General features: G+C 37.8%; 1 protein-coding gene and 1 pseudogene across 4 annotated transcripts in view; one reads left to right on the forward strand and one right to left on the reverse strand.

Moving 5' to 3' along the window:
- The window catches only part of MACROD2 (mono-ADP ribosylhydrolase 2), a 2,169,899-nt gene that overhangs the window by 1,142,080 nt on the left and 1,001,050 nt on the right, over nucleotides 1-26,769 (forward strand). The window lies entirely within an intron of this gene.
- LOC149123424 (U2 spliceosomal RNA) lies at nucleotides 22,839-23,010 on the reverse strand (annotated as a pseudogene).

Consider the following 26,769-nt stretch of genomic DNA (forward strand, 5'->3'; position numbering starts at 1 on the left):
ATGTTAGAAGGAGTCATAGCCTTGGTTGTATGAAAATTAATGTCATACTTGGGGAGGTATGAACCATCTTACAGGTGTCCTAGGCAGGAGCTGCTGCCACTATACCCCCAGCATTCTTGACAACAGCAGAGTATGACCAGTGGATTCTGCCTCATTTTGGCTCTCTTTCCTCATTGTGAGAATTAAGGACCACCCAGCCAGAGTGAGAGGTTATTTGTTGCAAGATCTTCCTAATTTATCAGGCAAATCATGCCCTTTTGAGATATCAGATTTATCAGATTTATGGAGGAGAGGGGAGGAGCAAATTATGAAAAGCTAGATCTGAATCTTCCCTCTCTAAAAGGAAGCCATTGAAGATCATTATATACTTATATATATATGTGTGTATATATATATATATAAACACATACATACACACATACATAATTTTGTGTGGTCAGACTTATGTTTTAGGGAGTTCACTGATGGCAATTTTGAGTTTATATTGTAATGGGGCTTGGGAGGAGCTACATGGGATAGCAGGAATGTTAGAACATGGTATGGGCATTGGTAATTCTTCAAATCAGTAATTTCTTAGTCTCCTACTTTTGAAGTCATGGATGAATCATTGGGTCAGTGAAATGTTTCTTCATCCTTGTATCAAACTATATAGTCCCATCAAGGTTGCATGTACCAATGCCATCTCACTAGTCCAAGTGATCAATTTCAGTTCACAATTGATCACACTGATAGGTCTAAGAGTCAAAGGGATCACACAAACAAGACTAGTGTCTGCAAATACTAACTGATAGCATCAAAAAGGGAGAGAACAATCCAACATGGGAAGCAGGATACACAGCTGACTCATAGAATGGCAGATGCCCTAAACAGCGCTCTGGCCTCAGAATCAGCTCTTAAGGCATTCAGATATGGCTGAAGAGCCCATGAGAGTATTTCAGGCATGGAAAGCCAAGACACTCTGGCAAAAAAGAAAAAAAAAAAGCACCTCAATGAAAGATCTCTGCAAGTGAGATCCCAGTGGAAAGAACAGGCCATCAAAGGAGGTACCTTTCTCTGAAGGGAGGAGAGAACTTCCACTTTGACTATGACCTTGTCTGAATAAGTTTGAAGTCAGCAAACTCAAAAGGCTTCCATAGCCTTGGCAACTCATGACTAGAGCCTAGGGAGATTACTGACTCCATAAACAAGAGTGTCAAATTGTTAAGTCAACAACAGGAGTCACTGTGTACTTACTCCTCATGTGGGATCTCTGTCCTTAACGTGTTGTCCAATGTGAATTAATGCTATAACTAGTACTGAAATAGTATTTTACACTTTATGTTCTATGTGGGTGCAAACTGATGAAATCTTTACTTAATATATACTAAATTGATCTTCTGTATATAAAGATAATTGAAAATGAATCTTGATGTGAATGGAATGGGAGAGGGAGCGGGAGATGGAAGGGGAGTGAGTGGGAGAGAAGTTATGGGGGGGGGGAGCCATTGTAATCCATAAACTGTACTTTGGAAATTTATATTTACTAAATAAAAGTTAAAAAAGAAAACAAAGACAAAAAAAAACAAAGTTTCATAAAAAAAAAAGAATCAAGCTGAAGATGGAATTGTTTTGGAAATCATAGCAATGTAACTTCACCATGAAAGTTGGTATTTCCTTATTATATTAAAAATGTTTCTTGAAAGGCAGAGAAAGAGAGCAAGGCATGTGCATATGTGAGAGAGAGAGAGAGAGAGAGAGAGAGGGAGACAGAGAGAGCTACCACTAGGAGATGGGAGCTCAGCCAGTGTCTCCCACGTGGGTGACAGGGACCCAAGTACTTGAGCCACCATCTGCTACCTACCAGGGTGTGCACTGATAGGAGACTAGAACTGGGAGTGGAGCCTGTATGGGAACCCAGGCACTCAGATATGGGATGTGGGCATATTAACTACTGTGCCAAACGCTTGCTTCATTATTTCCTTATTGATCATTTCTATTCAAGAAATTAGTTTGGGAATTGAACTTCAACAGTCTTGTGATTCACCCTTTATAAATTAGGGAGCATTTAAAATTTTTGGGCTGTTCTTTGCCAGCATTTTCTCCTCTGAATAACAATGCTTTATTCATAATCCTGACATTTCTTTTCTGCTCATATGCTCTCATTGAGAATTCTCCTTGATAGGATGAATTTTCTACAATAGAAATGATATTCTTTTTGTGTGACTAAAAACAGTTGAATGCCAAAGGATAAAAAATAAGCTTTTGTGGTTATGAGATTGTTAACCACAGATGTAAAATCATGTTATTTCTGATGTCCCATCCAATTGTGGCATGATCCTGAGGCTTTGCTTACCATGAAATCTCATATTATATGCCTTTTTTAAGGAGAAGTCTAGCTCTCATAGAGCCATCAATTGTAAAAACTGTCTTCTTTTTCAAAATGGTCTCTAATTTTACCCATGTCTTCCCTTATGGGTTTCTGACAAAAGAATGACCAGTGGTCATACAGAGTAAATGCCCTTAATAATTCGTCACTGTGTTTACTTGGGTAAACACTGAAGAGTTTAAAAATCAGGCTTTTGAGTGTTTGCTCCATAAAAAGTTTGATGTTAAAACAAAAATCCCTTCTCATTATAATCTTCCATGATGCTATCGCACAGATTCTTGGATTATGTAGTAGACAGAAATGTAATTATAGGAGAAGAAGAGAGAACTCTCATCCCTTGGGTGTACATTCTCCATGTAGTGGCCTTGTCTATGTTATTTTTAAAATAAGCAGATTGAAGTCAGTATGGGAGACCTTGGTTGAGTTCAAGGCCATTGCCAGCATTTGGGAAGTGAACCAGCAGATGGTAGATACTTCTTTCTCTCCCTCCCTCTCTCTCTCCCCCAACAAATAAATTTTAAAAATTTATAACTTTTGCTTAACAATTTTATTTATTTTTATAATAAAAGTAAATAGCAAAAATTTTATTTTATAACTTTTATTTTAAAAAATCAAGACTTTTTATAAATGTTTATAAATTTTAAAAATGTTTATAAATTTTTATAAATCAAGACAGTGAAACATATATAGAGAAAGAAATGATAAAGTTGTTCCAGTTCTTATGGTCAAGTTGTTATGAACCAGTGGATTAATGCTCTCATTTCTCATCTCCCACTAGGTCCCCTGGTATTTATATTCTTTGCTTCTGCTTTAGAAAGCTATTCTTGAAAATTTCTAAGATTCTAAGATTTCTTCTAATTCTAGAAGCGTCAGATGGTTCATTCAAGGAAACAAACCTTTTAATATTATTGAATAAGGATATTGACCAGAAGATTAAGGTCTTATAAAACTGTAGAAAAAGCTGGGAAAATAAATGAAGGTCTTTGTGAATTTCAGAATCAGAAAAGTCAGAAACCAGTCCTCTTCTTGAACTTGTATGCTTTAAGTGGACACTTAGGAGATCCCAAGGGATAACAAGAATGCAAGCACGTCCAGCTGTCAGAGGGGCTGCAAAAGAGAGCTGCTATCTCTGGGGGACTCTTGTCTCTGTGTTTGAGGTTAAAACTGGAGCAGCTGATGGTGTAGGCCAGCAATCAGAAGGGGAAGAGCTGTTCCACCAGTGTGGAAGAGTGAGGACCGGATGAAACTGGGCAACACTTTTCTATCTCTCACCTAATCAAGTTGACTGTCTACAAGTAATGACTGCCCTTTCATCTCCATTGTCAAAATCTACTGAGTCTCTGGAATGGCCAACTCTCACCCAGAATTATCCAAGGAGAGAATTTTGAAAAACGTAAGTCCAGCTTAAGTGAGCTAACATGCACTCTATTTTTATCTTTAACCAATCATTCTGTATTTTCTCCTTTTACTAAAACACTGCTCAATAGGCCTATTAATTTTCAGCAAATGTTATTCAGCTTTGAAGTAAATTATAGATTTAGAGAGTTCCCTGTTTGCCACAACTTTCCTCTGGCAAGTCTGCATCTTATCAACTGACTGTACTCTTGTCTTTCTTTTCCTTTATCTTTTAATAGGAATTATAATCTGTTCTTTTGTTCCTCCGTATCAGCAAGAAAGTATTCTTCATTTAATTTTCTTAGGAAAACTCTAGGCTGTATGTAAATGTTTGGTGTTATAGCAACAGCATGTAGCAAAATAGAAAGCCATCTTTAATGAGGACACATGTGCTAGGTAATGATTTGCCTGATGTCGCTGTTAAAGGAAATCATGTATCATGAACAGCTAGAGGAAAAGCCTCACTGTATATTTATAGGAGTCTTAGCAGCAGAACCTGCTAAATTTATTTCATATTTATTCTTTGATTATTCAATCATAGACCATCAGATTTTTAAGATCGCATATGCTTGATCTTCCTATCCTCTGACTGTCCATCTGAACCTCAACCTGAAATGGGATTGAGAAAAGCTAAGACCATTCGATTTGTACAAGTGAATAAAGTTTATGCTTGCCACTTTCACAAGTTTATAGATTAGGTTTGGTGATTCCTTTTTGAGAGAGAGAGCGAGAGCACACTCTCGGCTATCTACTGGAACACTCCCCAAATTCCTGCCACAGCTAGGACTAAGCTTGCAGTTAAGGTCCCCCACATGCATGAGAGGTACCTGTCCACTTGCGCCATCACCTGCTGTCTCCTAGGTGATCTGCACTGGCAATAATTAGGCACTGGAGCTAGGAATTTAACCCAGGCACTGGAGTATAGAATGCAGGTATCTTAATTTTTAGGACACACGCAAGTTCCTCAAGTGTCTTATTAAAGGGATAATATTTGACCATTTTCTTTCTCTTTTATAAGTCCTACTAGAAGCTGGAGAATTTGAATATACACAAAATAGCACTAATTTTAATTTAAAAACTGTTAGAATTCCTACTGATTTTAAATACAGAATAAAATGATTGTTCTGAGTATGGAATTGCCCAAGTTTGGGAGAAAAATAACTCCTAGTGTTTAGGTAAGTAGTTTCTGAGATATTTTAAACTAAATGTGAACACTGGGAAAGCAGGCTGCAGTGTTCCGAAGTGGCCCATATGTCCAGAAAAGACAGAAGAAATTGCATTTCTGTTTCCTATCTAATTGTCGTGCTACCCTGTAAAAAAAACTCACAATCAGCTTTGACCACATGACTGTTTTAGACTACAAACAGAAATGATGAACACTGAAACCCAGTAGACGTCTTAAGAAACAGTACCCAGTTGCTTCTAGTGCTCTTACGTTCCTTTTACCAATCAGATCACTGTATCCATCTTGATAACTGTTCTAGGGTCTTCATTATGGAAAATACAAGGACAGAGCCACAGTTGATACACAGCCAACAACATAGGATATGAGTTAGAAATAAATTAAGGGTATTTTAATTTTGTAAGCACTGGAATTTGTAGCCTGGTTGCTATGTAGTTTTTTCTTTAAAAATAATTTATTTTATTCATTTGGAAGGCAGAAGAGAGAGAAACACAGACATACAGAGATCGCACCCCCTGGAGCACTCTCCAGATGCATGCAGCTGCTAGGACTGAGCTAGGCTGAACCCCGGAGCTAGGAGCTCAATCTGAATTGTGGGTGGTGGGGACCCAAGTACTGGAGCTATCACCGACAGCCACTGAGGGTGTACATAAGCAGGAAGTTAGAAAGCAGAGCTGAGACTCAAACCAGGAACCCCGCTATGAGATGTGGGCATCTTACATGACATGCTAATTGCTAGGCCAAAGACCTGCCTGTGGATTCTGGTTATTATCACATAAAAATTGACTAATATGAAAGATGGAAGGAAGTTGCACCAACCTGCTAATAATGATTCTTTCTACAGTGTTGTAATTATAGCTTACTTTGACTTTTCTTACCATGTGTGTGTGTGTGTGTGTGTGTGTGTGTTTTATCATCTGTATCATGCATAATTCTATAAGCACAAAGGTTGGAAGTTTTTTTTTTTCCTTTTTAACATCCTTTCAGTCTTTCATTGGGGACAGACATTTTTTTTTTAACTTTTATTTAATGAATATAAATTTCCAAAGTACAGCTTATGGATTACAATGGCTTTCCCCCCTATAACTTCCCTCCCACCAGCAACCCTCCCCTTTCCCTCTCCCTCCCCCCTTCCATTCACATCAAGATTCATTTTCAATTCTCTTTATATACAGAAGATCAGCTTAGCATATATTAAGTAAAGATTTCAACAGTTTGCACCCTCATAGTAACACAAAGTGAAAAATACTGTTTGAGTACTAGTTATAGCATTAAATCACAATGTGCAGCACATTAAGGACAGAGATCCTACATGAGGAGTAAGTGCACAGTGACACCTGTTGTTGACTTAACAAACTGACACTCTTGTTTATGCCATCAGTAATCACCCTAGGCTCTTGTCATGAGTTGCCAAGGCTATGGAAGCCTTTTGAGTTCACCGATTCTGATCATATTTAGACAAGGTGATAGTCAAAGTGAAAGTTCTCTCCTCCCTTCAGAGAAAGGTACCTCCTTTGATGGCCTGTTCTTTCCACTGGGATCTCACTTGCAGAGATCTTTCATTGAGGTGTTTGTTTGTTTGTTTGTTTGTTTTTGCCAGAGTGTCTTGGCTTTCCATGCCTGAAATACTCTCATGGGCTTTTCAGCCAGATCTGCGTGCCTTAAGGGCTGATTCGAGGCCAGAGTGCTGTTTAGGACATCTGCCATTCTATGGGTCTGCTGTGTATCTCGCTTCCCATGTTGGATCGTTCTCTCTCTTTTTTATTCTATCAGCTAGTATTTGCAGACACTAGTCTTGTTTATGTGCCCCCTTTGGCTCTTAGAGGGACAGACATTTGAATTACATTTGAAAAAAAAATAAACTGAACCAATTATTGAACAAGAGTATTTGTTGCAGTCAGGGCACCTTTGAATATATCATTCTTAAAATTGATAAAAACAGGGCCGGCGCCGCGGCTCACTAGGCTAATCCTCCGCCTAGCGGCGCCGGCACACCGGGTTCTAGTCCCGGTCGGGGCGCCGGATTCTGTCCCGGTTGCCCCTCTTCCAGGCCAGCTCTCTGCTGTGGCCAGGGAGTGCAGTGGAGGATGGCCCAAGTGCTTGGGCCCTGCACCCCATGGGAGACCAGGAAAAAGCACCTGGCTCCTGGCTCCTGCCATCGGATCAGCGCGGTGCGCTGGCCGCAGCGCGCCGGCCGCGGCGGCCACTGGAGGGTGAACCAACGGCAAAGGAAGACCTTTCTCTCTGTCTCTCTCTCTCACTGTCCACTCTGCCTGTCAAAAAAAAAAATTGATAAAAACAAAATCCAGTACAACATGTATCAAAATCCTGCTGACTTTGAAAAAATTGAAAAGCTGAACCTAAAATTCCTGTGAAAATTTAAGGAACCCAGAATAGGGAAAACAATCTTGAAAAAGAACAAAGTTGGAGGACTCATACAAATTGGTCTCCAGTTTATAGTATTGAAGATAGTGTCACACTAGCATTAGAATAGAAATAAGTAGACTATTAGAATAGACATAGAGACTTCAATAAGCCTTCACATTTATGGTCAATTATTTTTAACCAAGGATATAAAAATATTTAATGGGGAAAGAATAATCTTTTTAACAAATCATGCTGGCACAACTAGATATCTGCAAGAAAAAGAATAAAGTTTGACCTTCTATTTCCTGTCATATTCATGATAACCACAACAGATTAAAGACCTAAATGTAAGAACTAAAATTATGAAACAAGATTGGAATAACACATAAGGATATATTTTCTAACAGGTATTGTGGTGCAGCAAGTTGAGTTGCCACTTGCACTGCCAGTATTTTCTATCAAAGTGCTGGTTCTGACTCCCAGCCACTCTGCTTCCAATCCACCTTTCTATTGATGTACCTGTGAAGGCAGCGTATGATAGCTCAAATGCTTGAACCCCTGCCACACATGTAAGAGACCAGAATGGAATTTCTGGCTTCTGGCTTCAGCCCAGGCTATTATGGCATTTGAGGAGTGAGCCAGGAGATAGAAGATCTAAATCAATCAATCTTTCTCTCTGTCTCTCTCAAATTAATAAATATCTTTTAAAAAAAGAAAGTGAATGCCTTGTGGTGCCGGCACACTGGGTTCTAGTCCCGGTCGGGGTGCCAGATTCTGTCCCGGTTGCCCCTCTTCCAGGCCAGCTCTCTGCTGTGGCCCGGGAGGGCAGTTGAGGATGGCCCAAGTGCTTGGGCCCTGCACCCCATGGGAGACCAGGAGAAGCACCTGGCTCCTGCCATTGGATCAGCGCGGTGCGCCAGCCACAGCGCGCTGGCCACGGCAGCCATTGGAGGGTGAGCCAACGGCAAAGGAAGATCTTTCTCTCTGTCTCTCTCTCTCTCACTGTCCACTCTGCCTGTCAAAAAATTAAAAAAAAAAAAAAAAAAAACAAAGTGAAAACCTGACCCACAGAATTGGAGAAAATATTTGCAAATCATTTATATAATAAAGGACTAATGAAAGCCCAGGACCAGATGGATTCACTGCTGAATTGTACCAGACATTTAAAGAACTAACTCCAATTCCTCTCAAACTATTCAGAACAATCGAAAAAGAGGGAATCCTCCCAAATTCTTTCTATGAAGCCAGCATCACCTTAATTCCTAAGCCGGAAAAAGATGCAGCATTGAAAGAAAATTACAGGCCAATATCCCTGATGAACATAGATGCAAAAATCCTCAATAAAATTCTGGCCAGTAGAATGCAACAACACATCAGCAAGATCATCCACCCAGACCAAGTGGGATTTATCCCTGGTATGCAGGGATGGTTCAATGTTCGCAAAACAATCAGTGTGATACACCACATTAACAGACTGCAGAAGAAAAACCATATGATTATCTCAATAGATGCAGAGAAAGCATTTGTAAAAAAAAACTCTTATAAGAGTGTACCCAACTTATATGACAGTCCAACTCAAAAATTTTGATTTACAATTATGTGAATGTAATATGCAGTCAATGGATCCAATGCTTTGAGTTTTAATCTTCTTTTATTCACATAAAGAGAATAGACTTCATGTATTTCATAGGTGTAGTTCTAAGAAGATAACCATACTTCCCTCATCCTCCTTCTTCCTTCCTTCCTTTTCATTAATTTACAAAGACATAATTTTAATCCACTCTATCACAGCATCACTAATCTAATCATTGGCATAATTCACCACTAGCTATAATATTCAAAAAGTAGAAAGTAGGAAGACCACAGTTCCACAAGAGTATAAACAAGGGCTAAAAAACAATAATCATATCTCAAGATCATTCCTATACATTTTTTGTATTCTATATTAATTACCACAAATCACAGAAAACATATGATATTTGTCTTTCTGAGACTGGCTTATTTTCACCAAGCATGGTAGTTTCCGTTTGCATCCATGTAAAAGACAGGGTTTCATTCTTTCTAATAGCTGAGTATTATTCCATAGTGTATATGTACTACATTTTCTTTATCCATTCATCAGTTGATAGACCTCTGGGTTGATTCCATATCTGTTAAGATAGTTATATTGTGAATTCAGCTATAATAAATATGGGGTGTGGATAACTCTTTCATAAGTTGGTTTCCTTTTCTTTGCATAAATTCCCAGGGGTGGAATGTCTGAATCATTTAGTAGATCTATTTTCAGATTTCTAAGAAATCTCCATGCTGTCTTCCATTATCGTTGTACTAGTTTACATTCCCAACAACAGTGTGTTAGGGCACCTTTTTCTCCACAGCTTCACCCACATGTATTATTTTTTGATTCTTAGATGACAGACATTCTAACCGAGGTGAGGTGAAATCTCATGTGTTTTTTATTTGCATTTCCCTGATGGCTAATGATCCTTTGCATTTTTTCATGTGTCTGTTGGCTATTTGAATTTCATCCTTTAAAAAATGCCTGTTTAAGTCAGTTGCCCATTTCTTAGATTGTTTTGTTGTTGTTGAGTTTCTTGAGCTTTTTATAGATTCTGGATATTAATGCTTTATTGGTTGCATAGCTCGCAAATATTTTCTCCAATTCTTTTGGTTGCCTCTTCACCTTGCTGAGTGTTTTCTTTGCCTCACAGAAGCTTCTAAGCTTGATGTAATCCCATTTGTCTATTTTAGCTTCGATTACCTGTGCTTCTAGGGTCTTTTTCAAGAAGTCTTTGCCTATGCCAATGCATTGCAGAGTTTCCACAATGTTTTCCTCTAGATATTTGATGGTATCAGGTTATTGATTTAGATCCTTGATCCATTTTGTGTTGATTTTTGTATCAAGTGTAAGGTGGGGTTCTTGTTTCATACTTCTGCATGCAAAGATCTTATTTTTCCCAGCACCATTTGTTGAAGAGACTATCCTCTCTCCAGGGATCAATTTCAGCTTGATTGTCAAAGATTATTTGGTTGTAGATGCGTGGATTAATTTCTATGGGTTCTATTCTGTTTCATTGGTCTACATGTCTATTTTTATACCAGTACTGGGCTGTTTTCATTATAACTACCCTGTAGTATGTTTTGGATCTGGTATTGTGATGCCTCTGGCTTTGTTTTTGTTGTTTAAAATGGTTGCTTTAGCTATTCAGAGTCTCTTGTGTGTTTCCATATGAATTTTAGCATAATTTTTTCTAGATTTCTCTTTTTTTTATTTTTTTATTTTTATTTTTATTTTTTTTACAGGCAGAGTGGACAGTGAGAGAGAGACAGAAAGGTCTTCCTTTGCTGTTGGTTACCCTCCAATGGATGCCTTGGCCGGCGCGCTGCGGCCGGCGCACCGTGCTGATCCGATGGCAGGAGCCAGGTACTTCTCCTGGTCTCCCATGGGGTGCAGGGCCCAAGCACTTGGGCCATCCTCCAGTGCACTCCCTGGCCACAGCAGAGAGCTGGCCTGGAAGAGGGGCAACCGGGACAGAATCCGGCGCCCCGACCGGGACTAGAACCTGGTGTGCCGGTGCTGCTAGGCGGAGGATTAGCCTAGTGAGCCGCGGTGCCGGCCATTTTTTCTAGATTTCAGAAGAATGTCATTGGTAAATTGATTGGGATCTCACTGAATCTATAAATTGCTTTCAGTAGTATCAATATTTTGGTGATATTAATTCTTACAATCCAAGAACATGGAGTATTTTTCCATTTTTATGTCTTCATCTATTTCTTTATTGTTTTGTAATTTTCATTGTAGAGAACTTTCACATCCTTGATTTTTTTATTCCAAGATATTTAATTTTTTTGTAGCTGTCATGAATGGTACTGATCTTATAAGTTTTTTTTCCAGACATGGCATTGTATACAAAGGCTATTGAATTTTGTGTATTAATATTATATCTTGAAACTTTACCAACTTTCTTTGAGTTCCAGTAGTCTCTTAGCATAGTCTTTTGGTTTCCCTTTATATAAGATCATGTCATCTGCAAGCAGGCATAATTTAACTTCCTCCTTTCCAATTTATATCACTTTGACTTCTTTTTCTTGCCCAATGGCTCTAGCTAAAACTTCCAGAACTATATTGCATGGCTATGGTGAAAGGTTGGCATCATTGTCTGGTTCTGGATCTTGCTGGAAAGGCTTCAAAATTTTCTCCAGCTGGCGCCATGGCTCACTAGGCTAATCCTCCGCCTGCGAAACCGGCACCCTGGGTTCTTATCCTGGTTGGGGCGCCGGATTCTGTCCTGGTTGCTCCTCTTCCAGTCCAGCAGTCTGCTGTGGCCCGGGAAGGCAGTGGAGGATAGCCCAGGTCCTCGGGCCCTGTACCCGCATGGGAGACCAGGAAGAAGCACCTGGCTCCTGGCTTCAGATCAGCGCAGTGCATCGGCCGCAACGCGCCAGCCATAGCGGCCACTTGTGGGGTGAACCAATGGAAAAAGGAAGACCTTTCTCTCTGTCTCTTTCTCTCTCACTGTCTAACTCTGCCTGTCAAAAAATGAAAATAAAATAAAATAAAAAAATAAAAAAAGTTTTTTTCCAATAAATATGATGTTGGCTGTGGGTTTATCATATATTGCCTTGATTACTTGATTGTGTTAAAGAATGTTCATTCTATATCCAACTTTCTTAAGGTTTTTTTTTTTTTCAATCATGAAAGGATGTTGTATTTTGTGAAACACTTTTTCTGTACCAGTTGCGATAATCATATGGTTTTTATTCTTTAATTTGTTAATGTGGTGCTTCACATCCATTGATTTGCATATGTTGAACCATCCCTGCATACCAGGGATAAAGCCCACTTGGTCTGGGTGAATGATCTGTCTGATGTGTTGTTGGATTCAGCTAACTAGTATTTTGTTGAGAATTTTTGCTTCTATGGGCATCAGGGATATTGATCTACAGTTCTTATTTTTGTATCTTTTTCTGGTTTTGGAATCATGGTGATATTGGCCTCATGGATTCCCTTCCTTTCAATTGTTTTTGATAGTTTGAGAAGAATGGGAATTAGTTCTTTGTTAAAGGTTTGGTAGAATTCAGCATTGAAGCCATCCAGTCCTGGGCTTTTCTTTTCAGCACTGAAGTCATCTGGTCCTGGACTAGTAATGTGCTGTATGATATTCTCTTGTGAGTCTCAAGAGCACAAGTGAGTCCAAGCTCCTGTAACTTAAGCGATCGATTTCAAGAGTAAAAAACCAGCATGCTACAGTATCTGCAGTATCCTGTATGCTATGGTGGTTGATAAGTTAGTTTTATTATATTCCTTTTCAAGTTAAAATGAATTTGTTGGGGCTGGCACTGTGGCACAGTGGGTTAAAGCCCCAGCCTGCAGCACCGGCATCCCATATGGGCGCTGCTGCTCCTCTTCTGATCTAGCTCTCTACTCTGGCCTGGGAATGCAGTGGAAGATGGCCCAGGTCCTTGGGCCCCTGCACCCACATGGGAGGCCTGGAGGAAACTCCTGGCTCCTGGCTTCAGATCAGCTCAGCTCTGGCCATTGCAGTCATTTGGGGAGTGAACCAGAGGAATGGAAGATCTCTCTCTCTCTCTGGCTCTACCTCTCTCTGTAACTCTGTCTTTCAAATAAATAAAATAAATCTTAAAAAAAAGAATTTGTTGAGAAACAACCCCATGATAAGTTGAAGAGCACCTGATTTTAGAATATATAGAGAAATCTTATACAGAATATATAAACATGTATCTATAAACATACAAATCTGATGTCTAGAATATATTTTTAAAAACCCCCAGATTGTGTAAATGAAGAATAATTGCATGTAGAGCATATGGAAAAGGTGAAATCACAGTGAAGTGACAGAGTCAAGTTTTCCTTCTAATTATGCAACATACTAGTTGTGTAACTTTGGGACACTTACTTAACATTTCTGATAAACCTCATCTGTAATGTTAGCTTGATAACCCCATCCTACCCAACAGGCTGAAAGAATTAAAGGAGGTAATATTTGTAATGATAAATAGTGTGTATCAGGCCTTTTAAAACTAGCAATGATGTTTCTTCTCTTTCTGTTCTAGAAATATCCTTACCCTGATCCATCAGTGATTATCTATAATATTGAATATTTCCACAGAATTTCTTTTTTTAAAATATTTTTATTAATTTATTTGAGAGGCAGAGCTCCAGAGAGAGGGAGAAAAAGAAAGATCTCTCATCCACTGGTTCACTCCCTAAATGGCCACAATGGCCAGATCTGAGCCAATCTAAAGCCATGGGCCAGGAGCTTCTTTTGGGTCTCCCACATGTGTGCAGGGGCCCAACTACTTGGGCTGTCTTCAACAGCTTTCCCAGGCCATAACAGAGAGTTGGATCCGAAGAGGAGCAGCTGGGATGTAAACTGGCACCCATATGGGATGCAGGCACCACAGGTGGAGGCCTAGTCTACTCACCACTTCACAGGTCCCTCCACAGAATTTCTTACTCTTTTTTAGTTTAGTTTCAGGATACATCAATTTATCTTATTTTATCCATCTTGTTCCTCTTCCTATTTCCCATATATTGAATTAGATGCCATTAGGTATTTCTGTATTTCGAATGTGTCTTTGTCCATTTGTATTGCTACAACAAAATACCACAGACGAAGTTTGTTAAAAAGAATAGAAATTTGTTTCTCACAGTTGTAGCTGCAGAAAGTCTCAGATGAGGCACTGGTAGATTTGGTGTCTGCTGAGAGCCCAGGCTATTCCCGCTTCCACAATGATGCCATGTTCCTGCATCCTTTGGAGGTGACAAACACAATCCTCTCATGGTAGAAGGTACCAAAAGGGTCTCTATACAATGAAAGAATTAGATTATTATTGGCAAGTCTACTGACACTTTGAATAACAAGGAGAACACTGAGAAAAAAGAATTACTAGGGACAGGAGGCAATTTTCCTTACCACGAATGCGCAAAGGATCTTATCACAGTAATACACAAAATAATAAACCTTCAATCATTGATAATTATATAAAAATATACCCGGTCTTTCTAGTAGATAGACAAATGAAAACAAAAGCAATAGTGAGATTGTGTTTTTCATACATAGACTGGGATAAAATAAAAATATTAGTTTTATATCATGGCAGGTTGTAGGGAAGTAGTCATTATAATATATTTTTAAAGAAATAGGAATCATTTCAAAACTGCAAATTTGTCAGATAATGTTTAGTAAAATTAATGAATTGTACTAGCACTAAATTCATGCTTTGGAGAATTGATCTAAAAAAAACAAGACTGAATTTATAAGGGTAAAAACACAGAGATTCCTCTTTTGATGACATATATTATGGCAGTAACCCAGAAATAACTGTGAATATTTTTCAGTAACAGAATGTCTGAATTAATTATGGCACAGTCACCCTGTAGACTATCATGAAGTTGTTTATCATGAATTTGTTAGAATGATATCTGATGACTTGGAAGAATAGCCCTTGAAATGTAGATATGTATATCTACATATGTGAATATATATGTCTATAAAATATATGTGTATTATTTTAAAGGCAGGGTAAGTTATTGGGTAATACAAGCATATTATTTTATATGTGTAAGAAAATATTAAGATATATGTGTACCTGTATCTGTGTATCTATGAATCTATGAACAAGGAAGAAATGTGAACAAATTAGAAAATGAATTACACCTATGTTTGGATCTTGGCCTTGAAAGACAGTTGATGAGAGACATGATAGGTTTTTTTTTTTGTTTGTGTTTTTAATTTTTGTTAGACATCTTTGATTTATTTCACATGTCATAATTATATAATAACTTTGTACTTTTAAAATATAATAAGGATGGGATCAGATTATGTGCATTTTATCTATCTACATATGTAACACAGATCTGGAAGGGCTTATGCTGAGCTTCTAATTTTGAAACCTATTGGGAGGTTAGGGGTATCAGGGAGGAGAGTCAAAGAGAGCATTAGTTTTCTCTTGTACATATTTCTGACTTTATTCATTCTTTATAATGAGGTTTAGTTATGTATTACTTGTGTGAGACAAAAATAAATCTATTGCTTTAAAGAATTGTTCACGCCCATGTATTAGAGTAGGGCATTTTTCCACATTCAGTCAGTAAACAACAGTTATTGGCACTAACATTTACAAGCATAATGGTTGTAATTTGGTTGAGGAAGATAATCATGTATTAGCTTAAGTAAGACGCAATGCCTTGCAGAGATCTGTCATTCTATGAAAGTATTGACTTACAGTGGTCCAAACTAGAAAATACAAGGTATAATCCACAGATTCTTATGAAATTCAGCCACATTATTTCTTATTACTCCTGTGAACCTTAACTCTAATTAAGGATCATTTGGAGGTTTTTAGCTAGAGGGATGGGTGAAATGGTTTCTTTATCCCCACTTAGGCAGAAGAAAGGTTTTAAAGTGGAAAATGAGCAATTGATGATTGCTTTGCCAAGTGTAATTAAGAAAATTCAACAGTACTGATTGTACCAAGTTCTGGAAGTAAAATCTGCCAAAGCCTGAGACTTGGCCTCCGTGAATATGTAGTTAATACTGTAAACCCAGCATGTCATGTCTTATATCTGATTTTTTCCCCTTGGAATTTTCTGTACTCTCTCATGTATAAAAGACTGTATTTTGTGCTCATGGCACAAAGCAAAGACATCTCTTTTGGCCTCCCTTCCTCCAATAGTATCTGGGACCCCATATCAACTGCTTTACCTCTTACCTCCCTTGGCTCCCAAGACTTGCTTTGCTGAAGGATCTCCCTTCTTTTCAGCTGTTTACTAACTTCTTTTTTTAAGGTTTATTTATTTTTATGAAAGGCAGAGTTACAGAAAGAAGAGAGAGATAGAGATAGATTTTCCATCTGCTGGTTCAGTCCCCAAATATCCACAACAGCTGGAACTGGGCTGATGTGAAGTCAGGAGCCAGGAGCTTCTTCTGGGCCTCCCATGTAGGTGCAGGGGCCCAAGCACTTGGGCCATCTTCCACTGCTTTTCCCAGGTGCATTATCAGGGAACTGGATTGGAAGTGGAACAGTTGGGAATTGATCTGGTGCCCATATGGGATGCTGGCACCGCAGGTAGTGGCTTTACCCACTACACCACGGTGCCTGCCCCTTACTAACTAACTGTCTGCAGTTTGCTAGTGACTTGTCAAGGGCATTTCTAGACTTCAAAAATCTTCAGGGGCTCTGTGAAGGAAATGTTAATGGCTAAATTTCACAGACATCATGAGAGATGTGGGTCATGGAAAGTTCTTGCCTTCAGCATTGTAGGAATTTTCTTTTTTACATTTTCTTTATTTATAGAAGGTGAACAAATTTCAGGTATATCATATATACAGGTTTAGGAACATAGTGATATGAACCAGGAATTCTTGGAAAAAATGTGTAGCGATATGAAATAGTAGCGTAAACTAGGTATGATAGGATCACTCTGAATCAGCTGTCAGGGTAGTAGTTGAGACAGTATGTGCTGAGACTTGCAAGAGAGAATAAATCACACATGATATGATGTGTTCAGTTAGCAGAGAAAAGTAGGAGGTACAGATTGACTGCATAGAGGAGTAGTATATGTTACATACGTGTAATATTTTAGTTAGCCAAATGTGCTTACGTATGGAAAGCAGTGTCAAAAGACAAATTTAGTTTTTCATTTGATTTGTTTTTATTTGTGACTTTACAATCAGGCAAAAACCTTGCTTCATAAAATAGGAGTGTACCGATGAGCTGAGCAGAGAAGATTGACTTTATTGACAGAAAAGAGCTGAAGAAGGCAGAAATAAGAAACACAAAGTAGATTGGTTGCTTCAATACTACTCTCCTTGTAGGGTTGAAACAGAAGACTTCCTTATTATGCTGACTCAGGTAGCCTGGAATCTCCTTTGTGTAGTGTGTGTGTGTGTGTGTGTGTGTAATTAGCTGTTTCAAAATTGAGTTTGATTACATGGCGCTTAGCACAAGTGACTCCATTCTTATTTGGTCTGGCTTGCTGAGGCCTAGTCCAAAACTCTAGCCTCTCATAACAGTAGCAATGAATTATTCAATAGTGATGATGGCATATTTAAAATTAAGAATGATAATTATCTTCTTTTCACTGTATGCTTGCTGTAAACTACCACTTACATCCATGATGCTTTTACTTGATACGATTTATCTTTCCCAAAGGTGATGATCATTTTGTTTTATATCCAAGAAACCAGTCTAATACACTAAAATATTATTTTTCCAAAGCCCTATCTTCTTTTCTTCTACTTCTTTCACTGCTTGCAAAAACAAAATTATACTCCAAACTGAATTGCTTGTAATCAACCAATATATGAACCACATAAATGTGGTATACACACACTGAAGCATATAATTTTTCTTCTTCTGATGGAAGAAGAGTGGTAAAATTGTATGCATGGGTGAGGCTGAAAGGGCCTTTCTAACTTTAGTTATGACTGAGAAAGTTTAGAAAAGCCCCAGCTGCCCTTGGGAAGGTAAAGAAATAAATCAGTCTCCAAGACACCAGAAAGAACATAGATGCAGTCCAAGCGTGATGGTCAGCCCTGGGCTAAGTGAGTTTTGGAGACAAAGAGCTACTTTGGAAAACCAAGAACATGAAGCCTACTGAAATAGATCAAGATTATAGGAGATGCCTCTCTGACCTTCCCCTATACCTTTGGACCTTGACATTGACATGTAAGTGGCTGACTTAGCGATGCTGTCATGCACTTCTTGGCCTAAGGGCTTTTTCTGATCCAGGGAGTCTACTTACAGCTAGCATAGTAGTCCAGAAATAGAGACCAGGCAAGTGCTGACTCTCCTTCCCCACCAACCCATGCAATTACAGTATCCAACCAAAGGGGTATAAAAGTCTCCACTTCCTCTCTCCTTGTGTGTGCTAATACTGGATCCCAGAGATACCAACTGCAATTATACTGCATTTATGTACAATACCAACACTTGGTAACACTGTCTACAATTTGACTTCCTTTCCCTATCACATGCCTCCCTAGTGTGGTCTGGCATCCTATCCCCTCAAATTTTGCTATACTAAAATCTTTATTTGGAAGCTTACTTTGAGGAAATTCAAACTGAGGTAAGAATATGTGTACAACATGGACAGCTGAAAACTTGTAAAATGAAAAGCAAACACATTTTAAAAGATATGATCAGTCTAAGGGAAGTTGAGATATGGATAACTGAAAAGATTATTTTATTTCCCTTAACTAAATTTCTTCAAAAAAAAAAAAAGGGTTTACTCAACATTGTTATTTACCAATTTTCTGGGTTAGTACTTTGTGAAGGAAAGAAACACACAATGGGCATTTTTAAAAAGTAGTTTCTGAAAACCATAATGCTTTAAACCAAACCACATTAGCTGTAATAATGGGAACCCATGTCACCAAGAAAGCCATTGCCTGCTTCTCTGTGGTTTCCTGCTACAGTAGTTCTTTTTGGAATTAGGTGGTCTTTTCTAAAAAGCACAAGGGTAATGTGTTGAAATAATGAAAAAGCTGCTGAAACACAATATGCATTTTTTAATCTAGTAATAAAGAAAGTAATATGGCTGAATAATACCCAGCCAGATTAACTTTGACACTATATTTGCTTTGTGTCCAACTTTATCTGGCAATGCATTATTCACTAGTACTATACACAGTGCTTTATTAAGTCTTAATCAAATGTATTTTATCATAAGTGTCAATTCAATGCTTGGCCATTGTGTTTATATATCTTTAAATACTGAGTTCTTTGTAATTGAATGATAAATGCTTAGGCTAGGAAAGAATATCATATTTCTGAGGCTCTGAAATGAAGTCACTGTGTAGGCACAGGGTGGTTTTACATATTCACACTGGAATCATCTGGAAACAGATTACACTGTTCTTTCTTTCTTCCTTCTAGTAAGCTTAAATATAAAAATTTTCATTAAAATTTTCCATCACCATAATTAAAGCCAAGCAAGTATGCTTTGGTTACCCATTGAGGAGTGGTTGTAAGTTTAAAGAGAAAGTAAATATAGATCAACACTTCTGATGCTAGTTTTTTTTAGTAGATCTTGGATTAAATTTTCAAATGTTACTGAGAAATCAAATGATGTGCATTAAACATAGTTATGTACAAATGGGCAAAGAGTTGCAAGCAATTGTATACAGTTTAAAGTATATTTAATTAATAGTAATAGTAAGCCTTATATTTTATAAATACAAACTGGCCCTCCAAAGCATCTTATATTTTCTTGTGATCCTAGGAAAGAAATGCTTCCATAATATAATGTTAAATGAGTTATGAGTTAGGCTTACTCTTCTAGAAATATTGGAAAATTTTGAAAAATTTTGAAATCTAAATTGAAGTTACTTGGTAGTCTGGCTCTTTTATCAAAACAGCAGCTATAGATTTATAGGCATTCTCTAATTTGGAGAGAAAATATAATCCTACAATATTATTTTGGAGGAAACTCTTTGTTTTATAAGTAGCATATCTTCAAGAATAACAAAATTCACAATTTTGGATTAAAAGATCACCCCATTAAAATAAATCAGGACTCTAAATTAGTCTAGTATTAAGTGGGGACAACTGTCCATCTCTGGAGAAGATGCTACATAAGGCAGGAGTATTGATGGCATTAGTATCCCCAGGCTAGAAAGCCACTGGCCTCTGAGAAATATTACTAGGGGGATAGACTTCTATCCACAGAAGTAATACTTAGGTGACTAAAATAAATAGATAATTAATGATTATATGTGAAATAATAGGAATAAACTTGGGGCTGCTTTACATAATAAACTATATTCCATCCTACCCCATGAATGACCCTCATATAATTATTCACAGAAGCCAGAGTAAAATAAAATTGATACTCTTCCAAAATACACCCCAAAAGATTATTTATGATTTTATTTTAGAAAATGATAATTCATGAACAAGAAAAAGAAGTCTCTTGTATGTTTGGAAATCGTGGGGGGTTCTGGAATGCTGTTGCCATCTATGAAGAACAAGATTCAGAGAAGCATAGCTGGCTTTTGATAATATAATCTGAAACCTCTAACGATGGATAGGCATGGGTTCTTTTCATTATCCCAAGAATCCATATTTCACTTTTCTCCTTTTTTTTTCCTCACATTTTTCTCCAATATTTAATTATCCTCCCTAAGTTATTACTATGGGTTTACTTCCTTATTTGTTTGGCTCTCCCCACCCCCTAATTTTTTACTTTTTTTATCTTGTCTTTGACCAAATAGTCTCTCAATTCATAGGGAAGGTTTTATTATGAAAAGGCTACAATAGCTTTCAGGTCTGTTTGAATAGAGTGATAAGTAGATTTAAGCTTTTGAGTTTAGTATGTATTTATTTTCGTAACTTCAGTAATTTTGAGGAAACTGTGGTTAAATAGATTTAAATTCTTTCCTTTATTATAGAAATTTTAGGACCTTTTAATACCATAATTTAAATTAGAAACATCCAGGAGAAGAATCTAAGATGAAATGTCTTTCTAGTTTATTTGCCAACAGAACCCTATTTGTGCAGGGGTTGGGAGCAACAACAGCCTTTTCTACCACTTTGTGTGTGTTAAATGCTGTTCTAAGAGCTTACCATATATGGAGAAAAAACGTGTTTTTTTTTTTTTTTTTGTTTTATTGATGCAGAAATTGGGTACAGAGAAAGCTCAGTGATTTGCCTTCCATCAATACCTACCAAGGGGTGGAGCCAGGGTTCTGAACCCAGGTGGCTAATCACCTGGACTTCTTTATGAACACCCTTTAGGCAATTTGTTCAGTATGGTCCGTGAGCCAAATCAATCTGCTGAACATTGGTTAGTATCCTTTAAATTAAAATCAATTCATATTTATCCTTGATCAGGCATAGCAATACCAAATATATCACTTCCTCTATACTTCAGCTTCCAGCTGCAGTGTTAATCAGACCTATGTTGTCCTTGGCCCCTCATGTTTTCCTTTAACAGCTTTAGCTGTTATAATTATACCTTGATGTACTTTTTGCTCACACTTTGTAGTTTGTAATGCATAAATTATGCTTAACATATTTTCTTACAAAGTAATTAATCAAGGGTATTTATGGGCCACTTATTGTGAGCATGTATTTCTAGAAACAGTTTAGTTAGAAAATAGGCAAATAAAGTTTTTCTTAAAGTGATTTCCAGGGGCCAGCGCCATGGCTCACTTGGTTAATCCTTCGCCTGCGGCACCGGCATCCCACATGGGTGCCGGGTTCTAGTCCTGGTCGCTCCTCTTCCAGTCCAGCTCTCTGCTGTGGCCCTGGAGAGCAGTGGGGGATGGCCCAAGTGCTTGGGCCCCTGCACCCACATGGGAGATCAGGAAGAAGCGCCTGGCTCCTGGCTTCGGATCGGCGCAGCACCAGCCATAGCGGCCATTTGTGGGGGGTGAATCAACGGAAGGAAGACCTTTCTCTCTCTCTCTCTCTCTCTCTCTCTCTCACTGTCTATAACTCTACCTGTCAAATTAAAAATAAAATGATTTCCATACTTAAATATGTCAAGCCTTTAGTCTGTCAGAATACTCAGAATGAAGTTAAGTATTTTAGAATGAAATTAAATATTTAAAAAGTAAATTTGAATCTCATGTAATTTTTTGACCACAATGGTTTTATTTTGAAGTTTTATTTGTCTTGATTTCTTTTGTGTGTTTTATCATGCATTTCTATTCAGTTTGGACAAAATACAAAAGTAAGTAAAGTCTTCTCATCTTAGATTTGACTCTTATTCCCTATGAGTATCTTTTAAGATATTCTTCCTTCTTTATTCCTTAAAACAAAACAAAACAAAATTAAAAACACAGCAGCAGGAGTCAATGTTGTAGTACATGGAGTTAAGCTGCTGCCTGCAACTCTTGCATCCTATATCAGAGCACTAGTTTGTCTCCTAGCTGCTCCACTTCTGATCCAGCTCCTGCAAATGCACCTGGGAAAGTAGTGAAAGATGGCCAAAGCACTTGGGCCCTCTGCCACCCATGTGTAGTACCTATATAGATTTCCAGGCTCCTGGTTTTGGCTTGGCCCAGCCCCGGCCATTGTGGCCCTTTAGGGAGTGAACTAGCAGATGGAAGGTATCTCTCTGCCTCTCTCTCTCTTTGTAACTGTGCTTCTCTAATAAAATACATATATTTTAAGAAACAATGCTGTTTAAAAATAATTATTATGTCCTGGTGTCTGATTATTGATAGTGGCATTTGTGGAATTGTCATAGAAATATTGTGGTTCTGGTGATAGATCTACAACAAGATAGATTAGCGAGAGATCTACATGAAGTTCCAGCTCTTTCACTGAGTTTGTGTGTGACCCTGAGTAAATCACTCAGGTTTCTGGGTCTCAGTTTCTTCCTTTGTAAAATGGGCCATGGCAGTCAATCACTGTTGCATCTTTTCTCTCTGGTCTCCTTTGAACCAATTAACTAATGTTTCTTGAATCCACCTTTGTGGTTGCACATTTGCTTTTCATCCTTTTATCAGGGATTCCTGGCCAATTTGTAGAAGCTTCTTTTGTTCTCTGTATTTGGCTAACACCATGCCATGTGTGTTCACACACGTGTGTGTGTGTGTGTGTGTGTGTTGTATGAGAAAGAGATAAAAATAGATTTAGAAAACAATCAGGATCCTGAGTCTATAAAAGGGATTTATTTTAAGAATTTCTACACTTGATCTTAGCCAAAAGACCTAGAAGCAATGAAGAATTTCTAATATCATGAAAATCCTCAGCTGATGTATCAGCAGTTCTATGATTAGCTAACAAATGAGTGTCTCTCCTACCAAGCAGACACATTTTTGAAGAATTAACTCTCTTTATGTGAATATGTAGTAATGGCAGTAAATCTAAATACAATTAAATTCTACAAAATGGGAAGTCTGCAGGTCATTCCTAATGGTGTTTTCCAGCAACAGCAAACAGAGATTCCTTTCTCCCTGTGTGCTAGAGAATCTAATTTGATTTCCAGCTTTCAGCTTTCCTCAAGGTAGAATCATCAGTCCTTCTGCAGCAGATTGTAGGATCCTAGAGCCATTAAAAAGTACAGAATATGGTTGCATTCCCTTTTTCAAATGAGTTGTGGTACATGAATTCATAAATGACCAATAAGAATTTATTGTTCAGGTTTATTTTTCCTGTGGGATTCCATAATTATTTAAAAATATTAGCCATAAATCCCTTGCTAATTCCTTAAAGTATTCATTTACCTTTGAAAGAATCAATCACATGCCAAAAATCACTTGGGTATTTGACTTGGAGACTGTAGATCAAGCTATGCATTACCATGGAAAAACAGTATGCAAAATTTGGTTTTGGCTCTGGCCAAAGTGTGGTATCCTGAATCATCATTTTTTTCTATACGCCATGAAATATATACATAATAATTTTTTAAAATGATGAATATCTTCACACTAAATATAATGCTTATATAACATCTGTCAGCTCTTTTATGAGACTATTGCCAAAATATAACTTTTATCTTGGTATTTTGTTTCCTTTTGCTTTTATGAGTTGTTTTCTATTTTATTGTCACTAACATAGCATAAAAATGTCTTTCAGATGTGAAAAATCAGTGATTTCCAAAATTTTCCAATAGTTAACAGAACAGATTAACGCAAGGTACTAATAAGAACAATGTCCAAATAAAGTGTCCTAATTGAACAAGTTAACACAGTAGAGGAATAAGATTGAGTTGATCTTTGTGCATTTGCAGGAAATGAAGAGTAAACTAACACATCAAACTAAGTTGAAAAATATAGGATCATGTTTTGTTGAAAGATTAGGCAGGTGCTTTCAGGATATTATGTTCAGTGCAGTGGTAAAGCTGCTATGGTGATCAAGAATGAAACTGTTTATGCTTAGTTTCTGTCACAAAGATGGAGCTGGTTGCTAATGAGGATCAATGAAAGATAAGCTGGGAATGGACATTTTAGTATTAAAAATCTCTGGAAGAGAATGTGCATTATAAAAACGCGAGTATTCACTTTTTAAATGATGACATTTGAAATGTTCATATCAAGCTCTGCATTAGCAGTCATGAATTATTTGCTTTCTAGAATTTTGAGTTCCAGGGCTTCACAATTCTTGCAAGATAACTGCCACATACACTTAAAATGCTGTTATGCAGTAGAACCAATATGTCCCTGGGACCTAGGCATGGAGGCAGTGGGTCAGGTTTCATGGGCATGGACCCATGTACATGATCCCCATTCTCACATGGTTATAATATTAAACATTTGTGTTAGTGCTCTGTTCATAATATTTTTAAATTTATAGTAGTTTTTGAATTTCTTTCCTATATTAGGCCCCACAGGAAATGTGGTGAATCCTAAGCAAAATTGTAAAGAAAGGACATGACTCTAGGATTAACTTTGTCACTTGGATTTGGGATATGGCTCTTTAGCGATTCTCTACCTAAGAGTTTTCCTTTATTTCTATCTCTCTTGCTTGTTTTCATTCTGATCTGGCAGACAGACCCTCTTAGTTGCTAAGTTCCCTGAAAGCCCCAAAATGTCTTCCATGCTTGACTTCAGGTTTCTGTAGGCATGCCTAAGTTCCATGTTGGACGTCTGTGCCATAACTCAACTTTTCATCTAGTTGGTCACTCTCTCCATTCTGATACCTTGCTGGCCATGCTTAAGGGTGTACATATATTTGTGAATAGGGAGAGGCGGTTCTTGTTGTTTTAAGCTTAAAACTTTGAAAGATAGATGATCAAGCCAATGACCAAGTGAAAAGATCTCTGATGGTGGCAGAACAAGGAGGAGGTGATCTAACTGCAGGTAGATGTTTTTCTACTTGGAGGGAAAAGCAGTTTCCTAGGAAGGGAACAGCATTGACTGAAGCCTGGAAGTGAAAGGCTGCCATCTTCAGGAGAATTTCACCCATAGAGAATTGCAAGGGCTGCATTCATGGTGAGTACTGGTTAGAAATTCTTTTATGGCCCTGCAAGTTCAGCATCAGCAGGCCTTTAAACTGAGAGGCCATCACAGAAGAGCCTGCCTCTAGCCATATTTTTATTCACAAAGTACCTATAGCCTGAACTGGAACAGTATTTAATATGTGACATCCATGTACACATTGGAGATTCCATTTTGGTCCTTGGAAACCAAAAAAATATTGTTAACTTGAGGCCAAAATGTGTTATGTAAATTGAGAAAATTATGTACTGTTATTCACTGAATGTTTGTAACTCCTCAAAATTCTTATGTTGAAGCCCTAAACTTCAGTGTAATGGTATTTGGAATTGGGGCTTTGGGAGGTAATAACTTTAGATGAGAGTAGGGCTCCCATTATGGGATTAGTTTCTTTATAAGAAGAGGAAGAAAAGAGAGATCTCTGCCCCTCCACACACCGGCACCATGGAAAGGCCATGTGAGCTCACAGTGAGAAGCTAACTGTCTACATGTCAGGATGGGAGTCCTCACCAAGGATACAATCTGATGCTTGATCCTGGACTTCTAGCCTCCAAGACTGTAAGAGATAAATGTCTATGTTTTAAGCTACTCAATCTATAGTATTTTACTGTAGTAATACAAGCTGAGTTTGACAGTAATTGGTACTAAGAAGTGGGGTGCATCTGTAACAAATGCCTGAAAAATGTAGAGGAAGCTTTGGAAGTGGGCAGTGAGTAAAGTCTGAAAGAGTTCTGAGGAATAATCTAGACAAAGCTAAGATTTCCGTGAAGAGAATGTGTGTGTATCAGCCTTTTTGTCACTAAAACAAATACTGAAAAGGAGTTACTTAGGGAGGAAGAATGATTTATTTTGACTAACAGTCTTGGAGGTTCACAGTTCAAGATTGAACAACCCCATGAACCTGGCATCTGATGAGGGCTATGAATGCTGGGATGCATGCAGAGGGAGGATCACATGGGAAACCAGGAAACAGAGATGCAGCACATTCATTTATAGTCTGGTCTTCCAAAAGTGCCATGATGTGATGATGGGTCTGCACCCCTGCAAACTGACCCAATCCCATCACCTCCTGACGTCCCCACCTTCAGAAAGCACTATTAGGGGTTGAAGCATTTGCGTAAGTTGAGGAGCCAAATCATTTTCAAACTATAGAAGCTTGTTATAAGTAATTATAGTGAGGGCTCAGAGAGAAGAGAGAAACACTGTACAGAAAGTTTCCATCTTCTTAGAATATATAAATAATCATGAATAGGATATTGGTATAAATATGGATGGTAAAGGCCGTTATAGTGAGATCTCAGATGGAAATGAACATGTTATTGGACACTGGAGAAAAGAAAAAAACTTACTGTTAAGTGACAAAGAACTTGGCTGATTTATGTTTGTGCTCTAGTGCTTTGCACAAGGTAGAACTTGAAAATGATAAAATTTCTTTTTTTTCTTTTTTTAACTGAGGAGATTTCTAAACAAGGTATTGGAGCAGCTTGGTCCCTAATGACTGTTAATTATAAGATATTAGAAAAGAGAAATAAATTTAAAAAGTA

This window comes from Oryctolagus cuniculus, chromosome 11, assembly GCF_051225735.1.
Source record: "Oryctolagus cuniculus isolate XC-2025 breed Fujian yellow rabbit chromosome 11, ASM5122573v1, whole genome shotgun sequence".
NCBI classification, from domain to species: Eukaryota; Metazoa; Chordata; class Mammalia; order Lagomorpha; family Leporidae; genus Oryctolagus; species Oryctolagus cuniculus.